General features: G+C 38.4%; 1 pseudogene; it reads right to left on the bottom strand.

Moving 5' to 3' along the window:
- Window positions 1-378: 378 nt before the first annotated feature.
- Window positions 379-4,258, bottom strand: LOC148298298 (small ribosomal subunit protein uS4 pseudogene; annotated as a pseudogene).
- Between the last annotated feature and the right edge of the window lie 11,344 nt (window positions 4,259-15,602).

Raw genomic sequence — 15,602 nt, forward strand, 5'->3', positions numbered from 1 at the left:
TCCCAACCCCAACCCCAACCCCAACCCAACCCCAACCCCAACCCCAACCCCAACCCCAACCCCATAAGGATATTCTCATCATCTGCATGTGATCCATTTGATTGATTGACAAATTTTATGAAAGGATACTATAGTACCTTAGCACTCATTAACAATAAATAAATCAGATTATCCTGTGAGGTGAGAGTATGGCGATATATATATTTATTTTTATCGATACATGCTCAGAGTCATCTCGCCTGAATGCTCAAGTTGATAATGATAGCCCTATTTATTCATGATCTCCAGAGATAAATATCAATAGTGATTTAACAGAATCGAACTTGAATTCGAGTGTTGAAGTAAGCCCTACTAATCGAATAAATGGTATTACGAATATGTAAATCATTCTGCTGCCTCTTCTCCTCCTTTATTTTTTCCTTTGTTTTTCTTTCTGGATGTCCTGCTGGGCTTGTTGGTTTCAAAGGGAGATAAAGGTGCCAAGTTAATTTTCTTCTCGGATTCGGTCCTCACCATGAAAGATGATGCATTGACCAAGCTCTTTCCGACCTTAATATGCCTTTGCTTAATGATAGCTCTAGCCTGATGGATAGATTTTGAGTGGAAGGCGTCCTGAGAGATTCTAGTTTGAAGTCTTCTGTCCAATAGTTTGCTGGTTGTGAGACCCAAGACATAATCGAGTTTGAGTTCTTCGTTGGTGAGGAGGCCATATCGATGCATTCTTCTGAGGAGGGCTGAGCCTTCGAACAATCTCCTGGAGTCTTTCTCTTCGAGAGTGAGGAGTTCCCTGGCTGCCTTTCTGAATTTGGAGAGGGTGAGATGGACTCTCCAGACTTCTTTCTTATTCTTGAGTCCGTACTTGCCAACGAGCTGGAGTTCGCTGTCAATTCTTTCCTTTTCATAGGGCCTTCGGGGGGTGTTGAAGGTGGAGGAATCTATGATAAATGATGGCGATACAGTTTCGGTAATTTTTGCCCATATATTTATGAAAAATGAATATTCGATTAAAAATATAAAATATTAATTTATTATGGCTGAGAAAGACGGAAAAAAATAAGGCATCGAGGATCAAGATATCAAGAGGACTAGAATCACATTCTCAGGCAATAAGCTAGCTGCCATGCAATCTGTCACCAATCAATTAGTAGGCAACGCCAAGAGCTCCAGTGTCAAGATTAGAGGGCCAGTCAGACTCCCCAACAGGCATCTCCGAATCTGCTGCAGAAGATCACCTTGCGGAGAGGGTACCAAGACCTTTGACAACTTCGAAATGACCATCTTCAAGCGTTATATCGACCTCGAGTGCACCTCTTCTCAAATCAAGGAAGTGACCGCTATCACCATCCCCAGCGGTGTAGAAATCAACGTCGACTTCAGAAGCGCGGCCTGACACCTCATGTTCTATATGCCATTGATTTACCCTTATTGATTGACTACTCAATGACCTGAGGAGTGAGACAAATCAGCTGGATCTGCCACTCCTACAATATTTATTTATGTTCAACTTAATTTATTCACAACCATCATATTCATTCGCCATTCAATTCAATTATATAGCATTCCTTAATTGAGTCTAAATACGTCACAAATTCAACGCATCCTATGTGATAATATTTATTTATATTTATTTATTAATAATATTAGTATTTTTAATATTTTTAATATCGATCAGTACTTATTAGTGCTCACGGTATCGATTAGTATTGATTAATATTTATTAATGCATTTATATATATATATATATATTGATCCATATTAATTCCTGAGGCACACATGTAGTCACATGATTTAACTGTCATCTGCCAATTTCATGACTATTTTCGCAGCTATAAAATTAAAAAAAAGACGAAGCGATTCATCACTTTAATTTGTTTGATCGTAATCACTTTTCATATTAGTATATTTACCAGTTTTACCAGTTAGTTCTCATAAATAAATAGCTTAAAAATTGCCACCCTGCATATTGTTTAGGTATAATCGATGTTGATGGCCAACATTCAATTTACCTTCCATTATGATCCTAATGGAGAAAACGCCAATAACTAAACTGCGATGATCAATAATGTTAATGCTCAAACCAAGCATAGTTTAAAGTCTAAATATATGCAAGAAAGTGAAGTTTATACATTCTAGAATCATTAATCTGTTCATATCAATAATCTTGCGCAAATTTATAATACTGGAAAACACGCGATATTAATTTCTTCGAATTCACACATCTAGGCTCGGCGTAGGAATGACTCTACATTGTTTTATTTGGGTCAGCTCGATATGCCAATGAGTAGTCTCAAACTTTTTTATTTTAAAAAATGTTTGAAATTAAACATTGTACAGGATTTGCCTTGTTTGTGCATGAATAAGTGATAATCTTATGGCATTTATGTGTTTGCCAAGGATAATATTCAAGACGAGCATGGAATACTGAGAAATAAGAATAATTTTGAGGGGCGGAAGAAATTTTGATTATTAGAAAGTTTATCTGAAATGTTAATTTAAGGCTGGGAATAATGAAGAAACTTGAGAAGAACGAAAGAAGAGTCATGAGAAATTTATGTTTGTTACTAATAGCGATCTTTATGGCCTGTGAAAGTAGCGCTCAGACGAACGAGATCACATCCTTCGTCATGAAGGACGATCAGATCAATCTGTCTAAATAATAAAAAACATGGACCATTTCCTTCATCTGTGAAGCCAGAATCGGCAAATGCAAAATTGAATACATTTTTGTGCCTGAGGGCTGGGCAACAAGAGGCTAATAAATTATCATCCCAATTGAAGATACAACACGAATAAGAAGCTTTGCCATTCAAGCAAATATCTCCTAACCAACGGGTGATTCAGCTCTGAAAGATATTGTCATTGATTTCGATGCAGGAAATGTTAAGTTGACAGTGACAGATGTGTCCAGAAGATCCGTGACTTTTCTTCCACAAAATTTTAATATCAATAACTTTAAAAATCCAATCGCCACTCAACCACAACTTCCGATACCAGGCGCCACCCAACCACTCCCTATAAAAAGTTCGACCCAGCCACCCCCACTTCCGATACTAGGCTCACAAGCAGTTAGTTCGATAAGAAACGCTTTTAATGAAAGCTTTCTGGAGGCAAACAATATAATCTCTTCTCTGCCGAGTATCCTTCGCATTGCATCGATTGTGAAGAATGATGATGCATTACAAATTTTAAGAGTCTTTCAAGGTATCGCTTAAACCAAGGACAAATGCCCATAAAAAATCGGATATTTGAAACAAGTCTATGACTCTCTGCAAGGCGAATTGGCTGCCATGAGAGCCAAGGTTGCGACAGAGGAAGGGCTCATTTCTTGGGGCTAGTAGCAGTTGTAGTCGATGAAAATCGAAAAAAGTGGCCTTGAAAGGCTATTAAATATGTCAGGCAACAAGAAGTCACTTGAAAGCAGCATTCGAAGTCTTTAAAATGAAAGAAAATTTAAAAACTCAGAATTGAAGTATTACTAAAACATAGCCGCTATCTACTTGGATAGAGTTCGAACCATTCTTCAATCTGCAGGTGTATCTCAAAAGTAACTGGTTAGCTTAAAAACCTTCGCTGATTCAGATTCGGCGAAGTTGCAGGAATTAAATGACGAAATCAAGAAGTTGACGATCTAAAGAGACTACATTCAGAGGCGATTTGAAGACAGCAAAAAGAAGATAGCTGATACCGAAAGATATGGGCAACAGCAGAATTCGACTCAAATCAAATTATTATAAGATAAGTATCGAGACTTTTCTCAGTTATCTGCGCTCAAAAGACAGCTCATCGAGAAAGATGATGCTGCGCTCTAAAAAATGAAGAGCAACTATGAAAACAATAAGTAATAGATAGCGCGAAACGAAAATAGAATTATCTAACTCAACAATAAATTAAGTTAGGTGTCCAGGAACCTGAATCGGACAAGTTTAAGGACAAATCAACAGAAACTGTCAATCGTTGCAAATGGACTGTAAAGGATCAATAATTAAATTACCAAATGTCCGGCGGCAGGCTACACTTCAAATGTCTCACCCATTAGTAGTAACCAAAGCACTAATGCTTCATCCTCGATCTCCTCCTCATCTTCCTCATCCTCGATCTCCTCCTCATCCTCTTCATCCTCGATCTCCTCCTCATCCTCCTCATCCTCCTCATCCTCCTCATCCTCCTCATCCTCCTCATCCTCCTCATCCTCCTCATCCTCCTCATCCTCCTCACAATATATACCGTCGATTCCATCCGCATCCTCGATAGCATTCATATCACCATCTTTATTGCCCTTGCCTCCATTTTATAATGCTTCTGCACAGGCCCCCTCAGATACGCAGCCCACCCCAATTGACATTGTTCGCTTGAGATCGGAAAATATATTATCCCAGCAAATTAACATCTATTCGAGTGGATGGATTCTGAAATACGGCGTTCCAAGGCCTTTCCGGTTCAGCTGTTCTGCGTTAGGAAGCATAAATTCAGACTATAGCACGATAACTAAGATCCAGAGTAGTGTAATCAGCGTGATCAACAAGAATGGCCGGCAAATTATATTGCACATCGGCGTTTGCTCGCGAATTAGCGCATCAAGCGCAGTCTATATCCCCAAAATCGATGATGTTATCTAATGGTCGGGGCCAGAAGAAGGAGAAAATACTAATGTCTTCAATATCTATAAAGCCCAAATCTACTCAGTTTAAGCCTCATGATTTATAGATCTTTTTATCGTGCCTTGGGCTCGCTATTATATCTATTATTGATCTCTAAAGGAAACAGACTTATTCCATACATGATAAATGATATATATGTGACGTTCATTCGATTAAAGCCCTGAATGTGATGCTATTCCGATACTTCATTTTGAAAATTTCGTCTTCTAATCTCTGCACGGTTAGCTTATCAAATTCTGCTTGGACGAGGATAATTGCCCACCTTTCATCGATTCTTTTGCTTCTGATTTTGGTAGTGAGAGCTTTGATGATGGCCATTTCGGCATAGAACTACTTTTTTAAGCGGCTGACCTCCTTGATGATCTTCTCGCATTCATTTAAAAAGGACTCCATAAAAAAGACAGTCAGGTTTTTGTAGTTGTTATTTGCATACTCGGATATAAGGAATATGTGCGCATTGAACAAGTCTAAGATATCCAGAGCGAATCCTTCGTATTTTTTTTCAATCACTGTAGAGTTATACTCGATTTTGATAAAGGAGTTGAGTAGCTCTTTGACCTTCCTACTTTTTTTTTTTGTCCTTTCTTTCAGTTCTTGTTTCAATCCCCCGAAATTCCTCATTTAATTGTAAAATGGGGTCAGGAAATGACCCTCTAGTATCGAGTTAACAATGCAGGCATAAGTCAGTATTTCTGGCAGTTGGCCTAACAAGGATCCGTCTATTTCGAAACTATTACAAATATAATCCAACATGTGTGCTTCATATTGCTTATTTTGGGAGGTTTGGAAGGACGGGTATTTCTGTATTTTCTGGCACCCTCCGAGAGTATCACTGATGAGCCTGACTAGGATTTCATTATAATAGTTTTTATCGAAGTCTCTCTTGATCGGGCAGGGCTTGAAATCGATATGAGTTTTGTTTTCCATCGACAGTATTTTGCAGAGTAACTCGAAGTTGCTGAGTTTGAGGGCTTCTATTTTGTCGATTAGGTCTCTCTTTTATGCATATTTTTCGATCATCATCAAAATCCTGCAAACTATCTCTGTGCACTTCCTCTCTTTCCCGTAATGCTCTTCGTGGTTTTCCTGGTATTCAATCTTGTTTTCAGTATATAGCTCATGCTTCAGATTCGCATTGATCTACTTTGTAATGTAAGCGGCCCATTCAATGAGCGAAGTGGTGAGAAGTTCTTTTTCGGGGAAGAACAAATTGTACTTGATTTGCCAGCTTTTTATCAATTCATACAGTGTTAAGAACTAGGACTCGAGCTCCCTCTAAAAATGCGAGCACTATGTGAAGTAGTCAGTTTTTTCTTCAGGTTTGTCGGCAAGAAACATTTCCAATAGATCCCCTTCTTCAATGCCATAGAGCTCTCCATTATGAGTCTTTTTGATAACTTTAATCAGCTCTTGAAAGTTAATTAATTCGAATTTCTTGATCCCAGCTTCGAGTTCATTCAGGTCATTAGTTTCTTTGACATTATTGTTTATCTTACTAAGAATATAGTAGGTAATTTTGGGCACAATGTACTCTTTCACGACACTCTTTTTATCTTTGAAGAGCCCTATTAAGACTTCTGCCTGCTTTTGATTGATGCCTTCGTTTAGCATCGCATGAATCTGCTGAGTGCGAGCCCATTGCAGGTTGTTCTCAATACTCAAAATTATTGTTTTTAAGATCGGGTGTTCACTATAGGTCTCTATTAAACTTTCATAGCGCGAATACAGCAGCGGTATGAGCTAAATTTTGTGGTCCTCGATAAGCGAGGCCATGGTAGAAGGAAGCCGGGTAAATTAGGAGTTTTGCTCAAGGAAGACAATCAAGGTCCTTAGCTTTTCGCATTATAAGTATTTGCGGTGCAGTGGCTCCACCTGGGCTGATAGATTTTTCATAGAGTTTTTTGTCTTTGTACGCAGTGAAAATCCTATATTCGCTTAATTGCGGATCTTTTCGGTTTAGTCAAAGTTGTTCTTGATGAGGCCAATTTTCTGTTACATCTCCTGAAACTGGTTGAAGAAATATTTGACTAAGTTTTTTGGACTGTCCGGTCCGATATACACTGGGATCTATTTGCCAAATTCCTTTCTCTACTCATCAGAGATATCCCTATGAAATTTCTCCATGAGGACCGAGGGGTCGAACTCCTCAGACTCCATATGAATGGATAAAATTTTGTCAGTTATCAAAGACGGGTCAACTCGGGATATCGGGTTTTCTATGAGAAAAAGCATGTACTATTTAAACCCAATCTTTTCTCTCAGTTCCTTGTTTTTCATTTTGAAATCCCAGATGTCGATCGGATCCAGGAAGCTGTCGATCAAATATTATTACTTGCTTGTCATGAGGATATCGAAGTCCCAAAACTATAGCTCCTCTAAATTCGTGCTAATGTCCTTGCTTTTAGCGTTGGTTGTGAATGCATGCATATTTGGAACTATGGAAGTGTTCATGTTGTTGAAGCCGTTTTCTGTATTTATTTTCTCCTCCTCCCCCTCCTTGACGGTTGGGCGCTTGACTTCGGTGCGCTTCGGCTTGGGTCTCTCTTTGTACCACTTTCCAAACTTGTGCTTGGCTTACTCGCTATAGATGTAGTTGTTTTAGCTGAGATATGGGCGCTTGTCTTTGAGGATACCACAGAGTTCAAGTGCGATTTTGGATTTGTCCTCGAGTATGTGAGTTGCCAATCTGCATAGCTTATAATCCTCCTCATCAGATTCAGTGAAATACTTTGTGCAGACCTCCTTATTCTTCCCAGAAGTGATGGCTTTATACACAATTTACAATGCGTAGTGCGCTGACTTTTTCAGACCCGAGACAGTGCCCTTAATGCCCGCCAGCCCATAGAGTCCCATAACTTTTTCTTCGGGGAGTCCCAAAAACAAGAGCTCTGTGTCAGGTTGTGTAAACTTAGGACAGCCCTTATCCATAATATAGCCCTCGATTTTTTTAAGGCGAATGGACGTTTGCACCTTCAAACCCTGCTGGTTTTCATAGATTTATTTAAATGCTTTTTTAAAGAATTATGCAGCCATGCCCGAATATTATTATTATATCCAGCCCACGATTTATACTTCATAAATAAGCCATGCTCTCCTGTCCTCTGAAATGCCAACTCTTGCTTATCCTCTACTTGCTCGGTCTGATAAACTCTCGGGTCATTAGCAAGGATGTGAAGAGCTCAATTATGCAGAGAGAAAATTCATGGCTATTTATTGATCGCATTAATACCAATGCCGGATTGATTTCTCTCGATTGCTCCTTGGAGCTCATTACGAAATCACAGAGCTCAGATAGTTAATCAGTTTTATAGTTGCTGGTAATTCCCGATGGAAGTTGGGAGGCAGCGAAAACATAAAAATGTGCGTGGAAAAACAGGACCGCTCTGATTTATGATGATGAAGTAGCTCAGCGAACGGAAGATACCAATCCATAAAATAAATATAAGGAATAGAGTATATAGAGTAGATCGAATAGAGCTATGAGCATGATCTTGAAGTTTAGAAGTTCCCCCAATTTAATAGCATCTCAGTACATGACATTCGGCCAAAAATAATCGAATACCTATCATTTGGTCCTAACCGACTGCAGCAAGACCATTAGGCTATTGCCTCCCGACAACAAAGCGGCACTGAAAATAAGTATTAACATACAGAATGCTGGCCAATTCCACGGGGCTGACTAATAGATATATACATGGTTGATCCCGATATTTGCTGGGCTCTCAGCCATCATACTTTGGCACATCAACAAGAATTCGAATAAGGAAGATCACCGTGAAATGGACTATCCCAAGATATTGCTCAAAGTTAGCCTCATCTTCAATATATCTTCTCTGCTTATTTCCTACACCAACCATCTCATGTACATCCTGTTTCTGCAGCGATCCTCAGTCCTCTTAGAATTCATCGTGACGATATTGGATCCATTTTCCGATGCATTCGAGTTCACTTTGCTCGCGCTTCTATCCTACGGGTGGTTTACACTCACAAAGCATCTCATTGACTACTAACTCTCCTACTTGATAGCACTGATGCTGAGCATATCCTACATCATGACGAGCATCCTCACCCGAATCTACGACGATGACCCCTAAAAGTACCACTATCATGACACTATTCCTTCGATCATCCTGATGGCTTTCCTTTTTATCTGCTACTTCACCCTTTGTGGCGGCTTAGCAATGCTGAATGCCAAGAGGGTCAGATTTAAAACTGCCAAAATGGCACTGGCCTATCAAAAGTATATACAGATTTTGTTGATCATTTCGACGCTTTCCTTTTTGAACATGCCCGTCTGTGTCTTATTAAGCAGAGCATTCGATTATGGATGGAGAGAGATTTTTGTCAGTTTGGAATTGAAAATAGCCAAAACCATAGTGCTCGGGATTCTCAGCTGGCAAATCGGCAATAAAAAGTCCGCATATCGACAAGTTTGTATACTCGATAAGTCTTTCATGAACGAATAACTGAAGTAACTATGACATGTCCATGGCAATGAGCAGATTGGCAAACACCGTAATGCAAAATGCTTATGATTTGTGAAATTCAATTTGATTTCATTATCTGTTCTATCATTATTTCTCATGATGAGGCTATTCTTAATTAACAGACAAGTACCTGGGCTAAACACACTAAAATATAGCGATGGCGCTGACTACACTATGTTCAATCCAATTAATTGTATGGCATCAATAATCCCGACAAATCAACCAAGTATAGGAATATGAATAATTATGAAGATATAATCAATATCTGAAAACAAAAGGCTTCTAAGCATCCTGATGCACTCACACTTCCCCCTCACGAATAGCTTCTTCCAACAAGTAAACCTCACAGTACCTGATCTGTTGTAGTATTTATATTTATATTTGCTAGTTGGGAATCCAACTCAGCAGGAATAGATCATTCCTCTCATGAGTCATATAGTCAAAATACGAGTTAAAACCCATGCTTAATAAGTAGTTTTAATGACTCCCATTCGCCCTGTAAATAATTGCTTTGGATTTGTTGGTAATCGCAATGTATATGGATTCCATGTACTTGCGCCACATCAGCAACTGTTTGATCACATTGATCGTTGACTCTCGGTACTACTCAATATAATTCTGAATGACCAGTTTATCCGCTTCATCCCAGTCTTCAAAATTGATAAAGCTGTGGTGTCGTTTGCCTATTTCATTGGTCTTTTTGTCTTCAGGATTGTTCAATAGGCTGACAATTGACGAGGATAGGGGAATTTTTTTATATATGTTTGAAGTCTGGATCACATGTAATGATATAATTTGTTCTATATCCCCAATTATTTCTTAGCGTTCTGCAATGGCTTCTTCCAAGTTGATGACAGTACTTTCCATAAACCTCAGGGAATTTATTTACTTCTTGATAAGATCTTCAACGCCTGCACTTTTGGGGTCAGATTCTTGGCCACTTTTTATTGGACAGGAGTTGACCATTTCCTTCAAAATTAGGTAATGGCATTAAGAAAATTGCCCCTACGTAAATGCCTTATCGAGCTCACTCAACAGTAAGACCTTTTTCTAAAGTCTTCGGACTGCATTGCTTCGTGTATGATCTGTTGCCAGGCTCGCATAGGCTGGCACATATCTGCTAAAATGGGAGTTTAGCTCACTTTGCACATACTGTCGACTATCGGCAAGCTTGCTCTGTTTTAGGAGCATCCGATGCTCCATTTATTATATGATACGCTCTTTAGCATGTGACTCATGAGACAGTTTGGCAATGCTAGATATTTTTGGGAATTTGCAGCCTTATTTGTTGTTGAATTTAGTATTTTAGTGGCGAAGCTGCGAGGTGGATTTTTATTGCGGCTTGTGTCTGTGCGTTGACTTGCTCTTTTTTAGCCCCAAATTTACGTATCTCCTGAGGGGAATCGGCTCATCCTTGCCTTCATTGTTCCACAACAGCTACTTTTATTTAGGTCTCACAATTCTTTCCTTACTTCTTATCTTTTTTAGTTTGCTCTTGGATTTCGACTTCGAGAAAGAAGGTTTGGTAGATGCTGTATTCAGCCCCGCTATTTTACCAAACTCGTTACTTATGCTGTTTAAGAGCGAGTTCTCTTGCAGCATATGGTTTGCATCCATTTTGGCTTTCATGCTAATGCTTGATAAAAATAATTGAATAAGACTATGATACTGTATAATGGTTATAGTTATGATATCAAAACATTCTATAAAATTAAGCCCTTGATTTATGAAAAGTCTAAACCTATATTTTGATTAAAATTTTAACAAATCCCCCAAAATGAAATAGATTTGAGTCTTGCTTGCAAAATCTATCGCAACTTTGATATTTGAATGAAATAATATGGACAGGACTTTCATCGAAATCCTATTTCATTGTTTCGTGGATGATATAATATTAATCGTTACTGAATTGCATGCTTGTTTGTAGAATTATTTACAATTCTTTTAGTTATAATTATTATAGATAACTCATAAAAATATTTTGTAAACTACAATCAAATCGAATATGCTTTCGATTTTTCTTAGAGGATCTCCAAAGCGCGATAGAATATCTCAACTGGAGTCAAAATCCCAGTTGTTTCTATAGTGACTAAATAATTCATAAAGTTACAGATAAAGTGGTCTTTAATTTTTTCAAGAGTTATCCCATCCAGCTTTAAGCATTCCCTGCATGTTGTGCAGCTCCTTGGTTCTTGCACGATAGCCTTCCCCTTTTTAACTTTAAACACTTTGCCCGGGCAAACTTCAGTGACTGTTTCAGCATACTTTTCATGATTAAAGTTCTATTCGATAGTAATTTCGGGCATCAATCTGTAAAAAACAGTAGAAACCGGGGACCACTTCGAGTGCTTCTTGCCTATTCCCTTTTCTGCAAAGATTTATAAGTTAATTTCTTGATTCTATCTGAGTTTAGCCAATAGTATATTCTCGTGGACGGGCCTCACACTCTTGAGCTTGCCCTTTTGGTTACCTTGGGGAATCCATTTTAAGTCCCTGGAATAAACTGAATATGAATTAGGCTTTACTTGAGTGGTTCAAGAGGTATTGTTCAGGTTTTAAGTTTAATGATTAGAGTTATTCTTCGCTCATTTTCTTATATTACTATTTTCTGCTGCATTGAGCCTTCAAACTAAATTTAACACTGTTAGTTTAGTTGAGCTATTCGTCAGTTTTTCTTTATTTGAACTATTGGCTATCGAGCTTAACTGGAATGAGTCCGATCCTGTGAATGAGCAGCTAATCCGGCAACACTGAGGTGTTCTGGTACAGTAAGACCTTATGAAAAGCCATTGTGGGGACTTATGCGATCATTATTCTCCTAAGCGCATTTGCGACTGAAGCATCAACTCCTTGCAGATCAAACTCTAGTGACTACTCAGTATAGCTCTTTATTTATATTTGCAATCTCTCTTTGAGAGTCGCAAGATTGAACTCTTCGTATGAATCCTTGGGCTCGACAATTTAGTTGGCATCCAATTTTAATTTCTTCTTCGCACTGCTCATAGCCCTATCTTTATACTTTATATCATATCAACAATCAATAGATATAGAATAAATAACCTTTATTAGTCATCATATAAAAGAAATGAACATGGTAGATAAAGTATATAAAGTGCTAAATAACAGCCTGCAACCATCGGAGTCAGAGGATCATAAGTTTTATGGAAAATTATTAAAAATATAAAAACTGGAGTTCAGTTAATTTTTTTAAACTTCTTTTTCATCTATGCTTTAGGCCGGCTATTTTTTTCCTGGGAGTTATGCTGGGTCTTATCGAATGGAGAGCGATGTGGTGTTATGATTAATTTGGGGGATGAGGGTATGGAAAAGAGCTTGGAGGAGTGGGAATGCTTCTTGAACTTGCTCTGCTCTTTGTTCTTTTTGAATAGGCTACGGTTTTTATCAGAGTCGTAGTTTTTGGGGGTGATGCATCCAATTGTAATTTACTCGCCTGGTTTCTTGATCTGTTTGGTATCCTCTTTTTTTGATGAACTATTGCTCATTTTTGCATTGGCTTTGGGCTCATTTGACAATTAAATCGAAAAGCTGTGCTCCCTAAAATTCAATAAGCTGATCTGCTCTCTGATATTGTCAAACAGATTGCAGTTAATAACCCATTTGATGTCTGATATTCTCCCTTTCAAGTTCTAATAGACTGCATGATCTCCATCCAGAATCCCTTCGACATCAGTCTTACGGTCGGAAAAGAACATGCAAAGAGATGCTGAGTCGAGCTTCTACACATTTTCACTGATGTACTCGATCATTTGGAGAGAGGTATCTGACTATTTCTTGACCTACTAGAGAGTGCTGTTGATAATTTCTGACTGCCGTTCATAGTACTTCTTAAGCTTGAAGGCCAAACTTTGTTTTTGGATGAGAAGGTCGTTCGCGAGAATTTAGAAATTGTTCTCCATTATTTGCTGGTACTCTTTGAATTCGTTGTACAGCTAATTTTTACGAATGGCGATGTTATCTTTGAGCAAGGTTAACAAATCTGACTTTGATCTGAAACGTATCAGATATTAATTTAAAATTCTATCTGCGATCTTACTCCCCTTCTCAATATTCTTCACAGTGTGCTGCTGGTGAGCTCCTTCTTTGAGGCAAGTCGAGCAGATGCACTTATGGTTGCAATCAATGCAGACGTGGCTAATATGATCATGAAAATGTTGAGGGCATTGTTGAGGCAACTCGAAGGAGGCGACTTGAATATAATGGCTAGAGTGCAGTGATTTTTCAGTAATTGGCGTCTTCACGTTGCCGAACTTGCCGAGAGGACCTTTCGGTGATCCTATTTATGACATCTTATCTGTCCGATGTCTGTTAATATAATTTTTTAGAATATTTAGCATTTTTAAATCATATTATTCATTTTAGTAAACTTATTTACATTAACTTCAGTCTCCTTGACTTCCCTTATTTGCAGTCCCAACCCCAACCCCAACCCCAACCCCAACCCCAACCCCAACCCCAACCCCAACCCCAACCCCATTAAACCTGCTTGTTAAAATGAATAAAGTCATAGAAGATGATTTCATTTTCATTCATATATAAGAGTTTCATTGCCTTTTAAATTTCACGAATAACCTGATAAGTTTATGAATCGGACAGCAAAAGAAACTCAACAAAATCTAAGTTTGACATTGAGCTTTATAAGCATAAGTATAAGTATCTACATAGCAGAAACGTAAGCATAAGCATAGGTATATCTTTGTAAATTATACATAGGTCTGATATCATGTGGATGTGGTTGGGAAATTCTTTCTTGACTCATTGATTTTTCGTTGTATTTCATCGAGCAAAGCTTTAGAATGAACCTTTGTTTCTATGTCACTCAGTGTTTTGTAGAATTCTGATGAAATATTAAGATTTGTATGATTAACTTATTAGTTTCTCAGGGTTCTAAATAAACATGGAATTTACTATGGCTCAAAGTTTATGTTCTCAACGATTTGCTGGGGTCTTTGGGTGTAATGATAGTTTGTAACAGGTCGAGGAGGGCTTTTCGCTGCTCCGCGAATTTATTGATAGAAAGGCTGTTGTTGTTGTTGTTGTTGTTGCTGTTGTTGTTGCTGTTGGTACTGTTGCTGTTGGTACTGTTGCTGTGGCTGAAGGTGATTAAAAATGATCACGTTATTGACTGGAATTCTTTCTTGACCGATCGCTGGTTTGCCAACAGAAGCGGAGTTATTTCTCGCGTATTCAGGTGAAACAAATCTCGACATTATTAGATTTCTAGGGCTTACACTCGGGTTGACCTTTCGATTAGTTGTAACGAATCTGCTCTCCCGACGTGGAAAAGGCTAATAATTTTGCTCAGGGATATGCTTCTGGAACTGTTCGACAGGGATTCTCGCATTGCTGTTTAAATCAGCTATCTAGGTTGGGTGAATTTGTTCTTTAATTCCCTGTGGAGCCTGCTTTATTCTTTCAATAATGCTCGGCTTTTAAATCCTATCAGTTACATCAGGAGCATAAGTCTCAACAAGCCTCTCATTTAAGTGCTATCTATCGATTTGAACTGGCTTCTATGAAGGGAGGAGAGTGAGAGGCACATCATAAACTCTAGATTGAGGATGATTGACATTATTAATATGGTTTTCGAGCAATTAAGGATTATTTTATAATGTCTGAAGAACAGATACTGGCCTGTTTCCCCCAGCTTTATTTAATAAAGTAGTGTAGTTTTTAACAGTGTTGCTAAGCTTTGGAGGGACATTATTTAGCGAAAACTGCCTGAGGTTTACAATATCCTCTGAATAATGGCCGAGCCAGCTTTTAATCTCACTCAAGGTCATTCTCCTTTCAGGGTCATTCTCTGTCAAATTCAAAATAGTATATTTTAAGATGTCACTGTACTTAGGATCATACATTAACTTCTACTTTTTGTGTGTAAGGCTCTCGTTGCTGAAATCGAAATTTTTCAGGTAAATGTTTTTGCTGTTCTCCAAGATGGATGCATCGAGAGCGGTGAGTCCTGCTGAGAAAGATTAGGCCTTTTCGAAATCACTTTGAGGTGCACTTTTGCCTAAAGATAACTCTTTAAGTTCTTCAGGAGCCAAATATGTCGTTTCCTTTTCAAAGAAAGATTTTTCACTATTTACTTTATTATTGGGCCATGAATAGGTGCTCGCGATTTTTAAGTTTCCATTTTAGTTCAGGAAAACATTTGAGGGAGAAATATCGCCGACCTTCTTGCCTGCTCGATGATACTTTTGTCCGACGTTTCCCAAGGTGTAGATCAAGTACCACAACTCTTCCTATTCAAACTTCTTATTTTAGCTCAGTTGTCTGTTTTTAATTTAGACATCGAGCAGATAAGGGTAGTTTTAGTAGTCGGCCTAAATATGCAAAAAATTACACTGGTCTTACCTCCCGTTCCGCACATTTTGGCTTATTTGAAAGTATGTCGGACAGGATGCATCACATCTTCAGCGCCAGCCCCTGGATCTTT

This window comes from Brachycentrus maculatus, unplaced genomic scaffold (genome assembly GCF_059751285.1).
Source record: "Brachycentrus maculatus isolate JH-2025_06_01 unplaced genomic scaffold, ASM5975128v1 h1tg002227l, whole genome shotgun sequence".
In the NCBI taxonomy this organism is placed as follows: domain Eukaryota; kingdom Metazoa; phylum Arthropoda; class Insecta; order Trichoptera; family Brachycentridae; genus Brachycentrus; species Brachycentrus maculatus.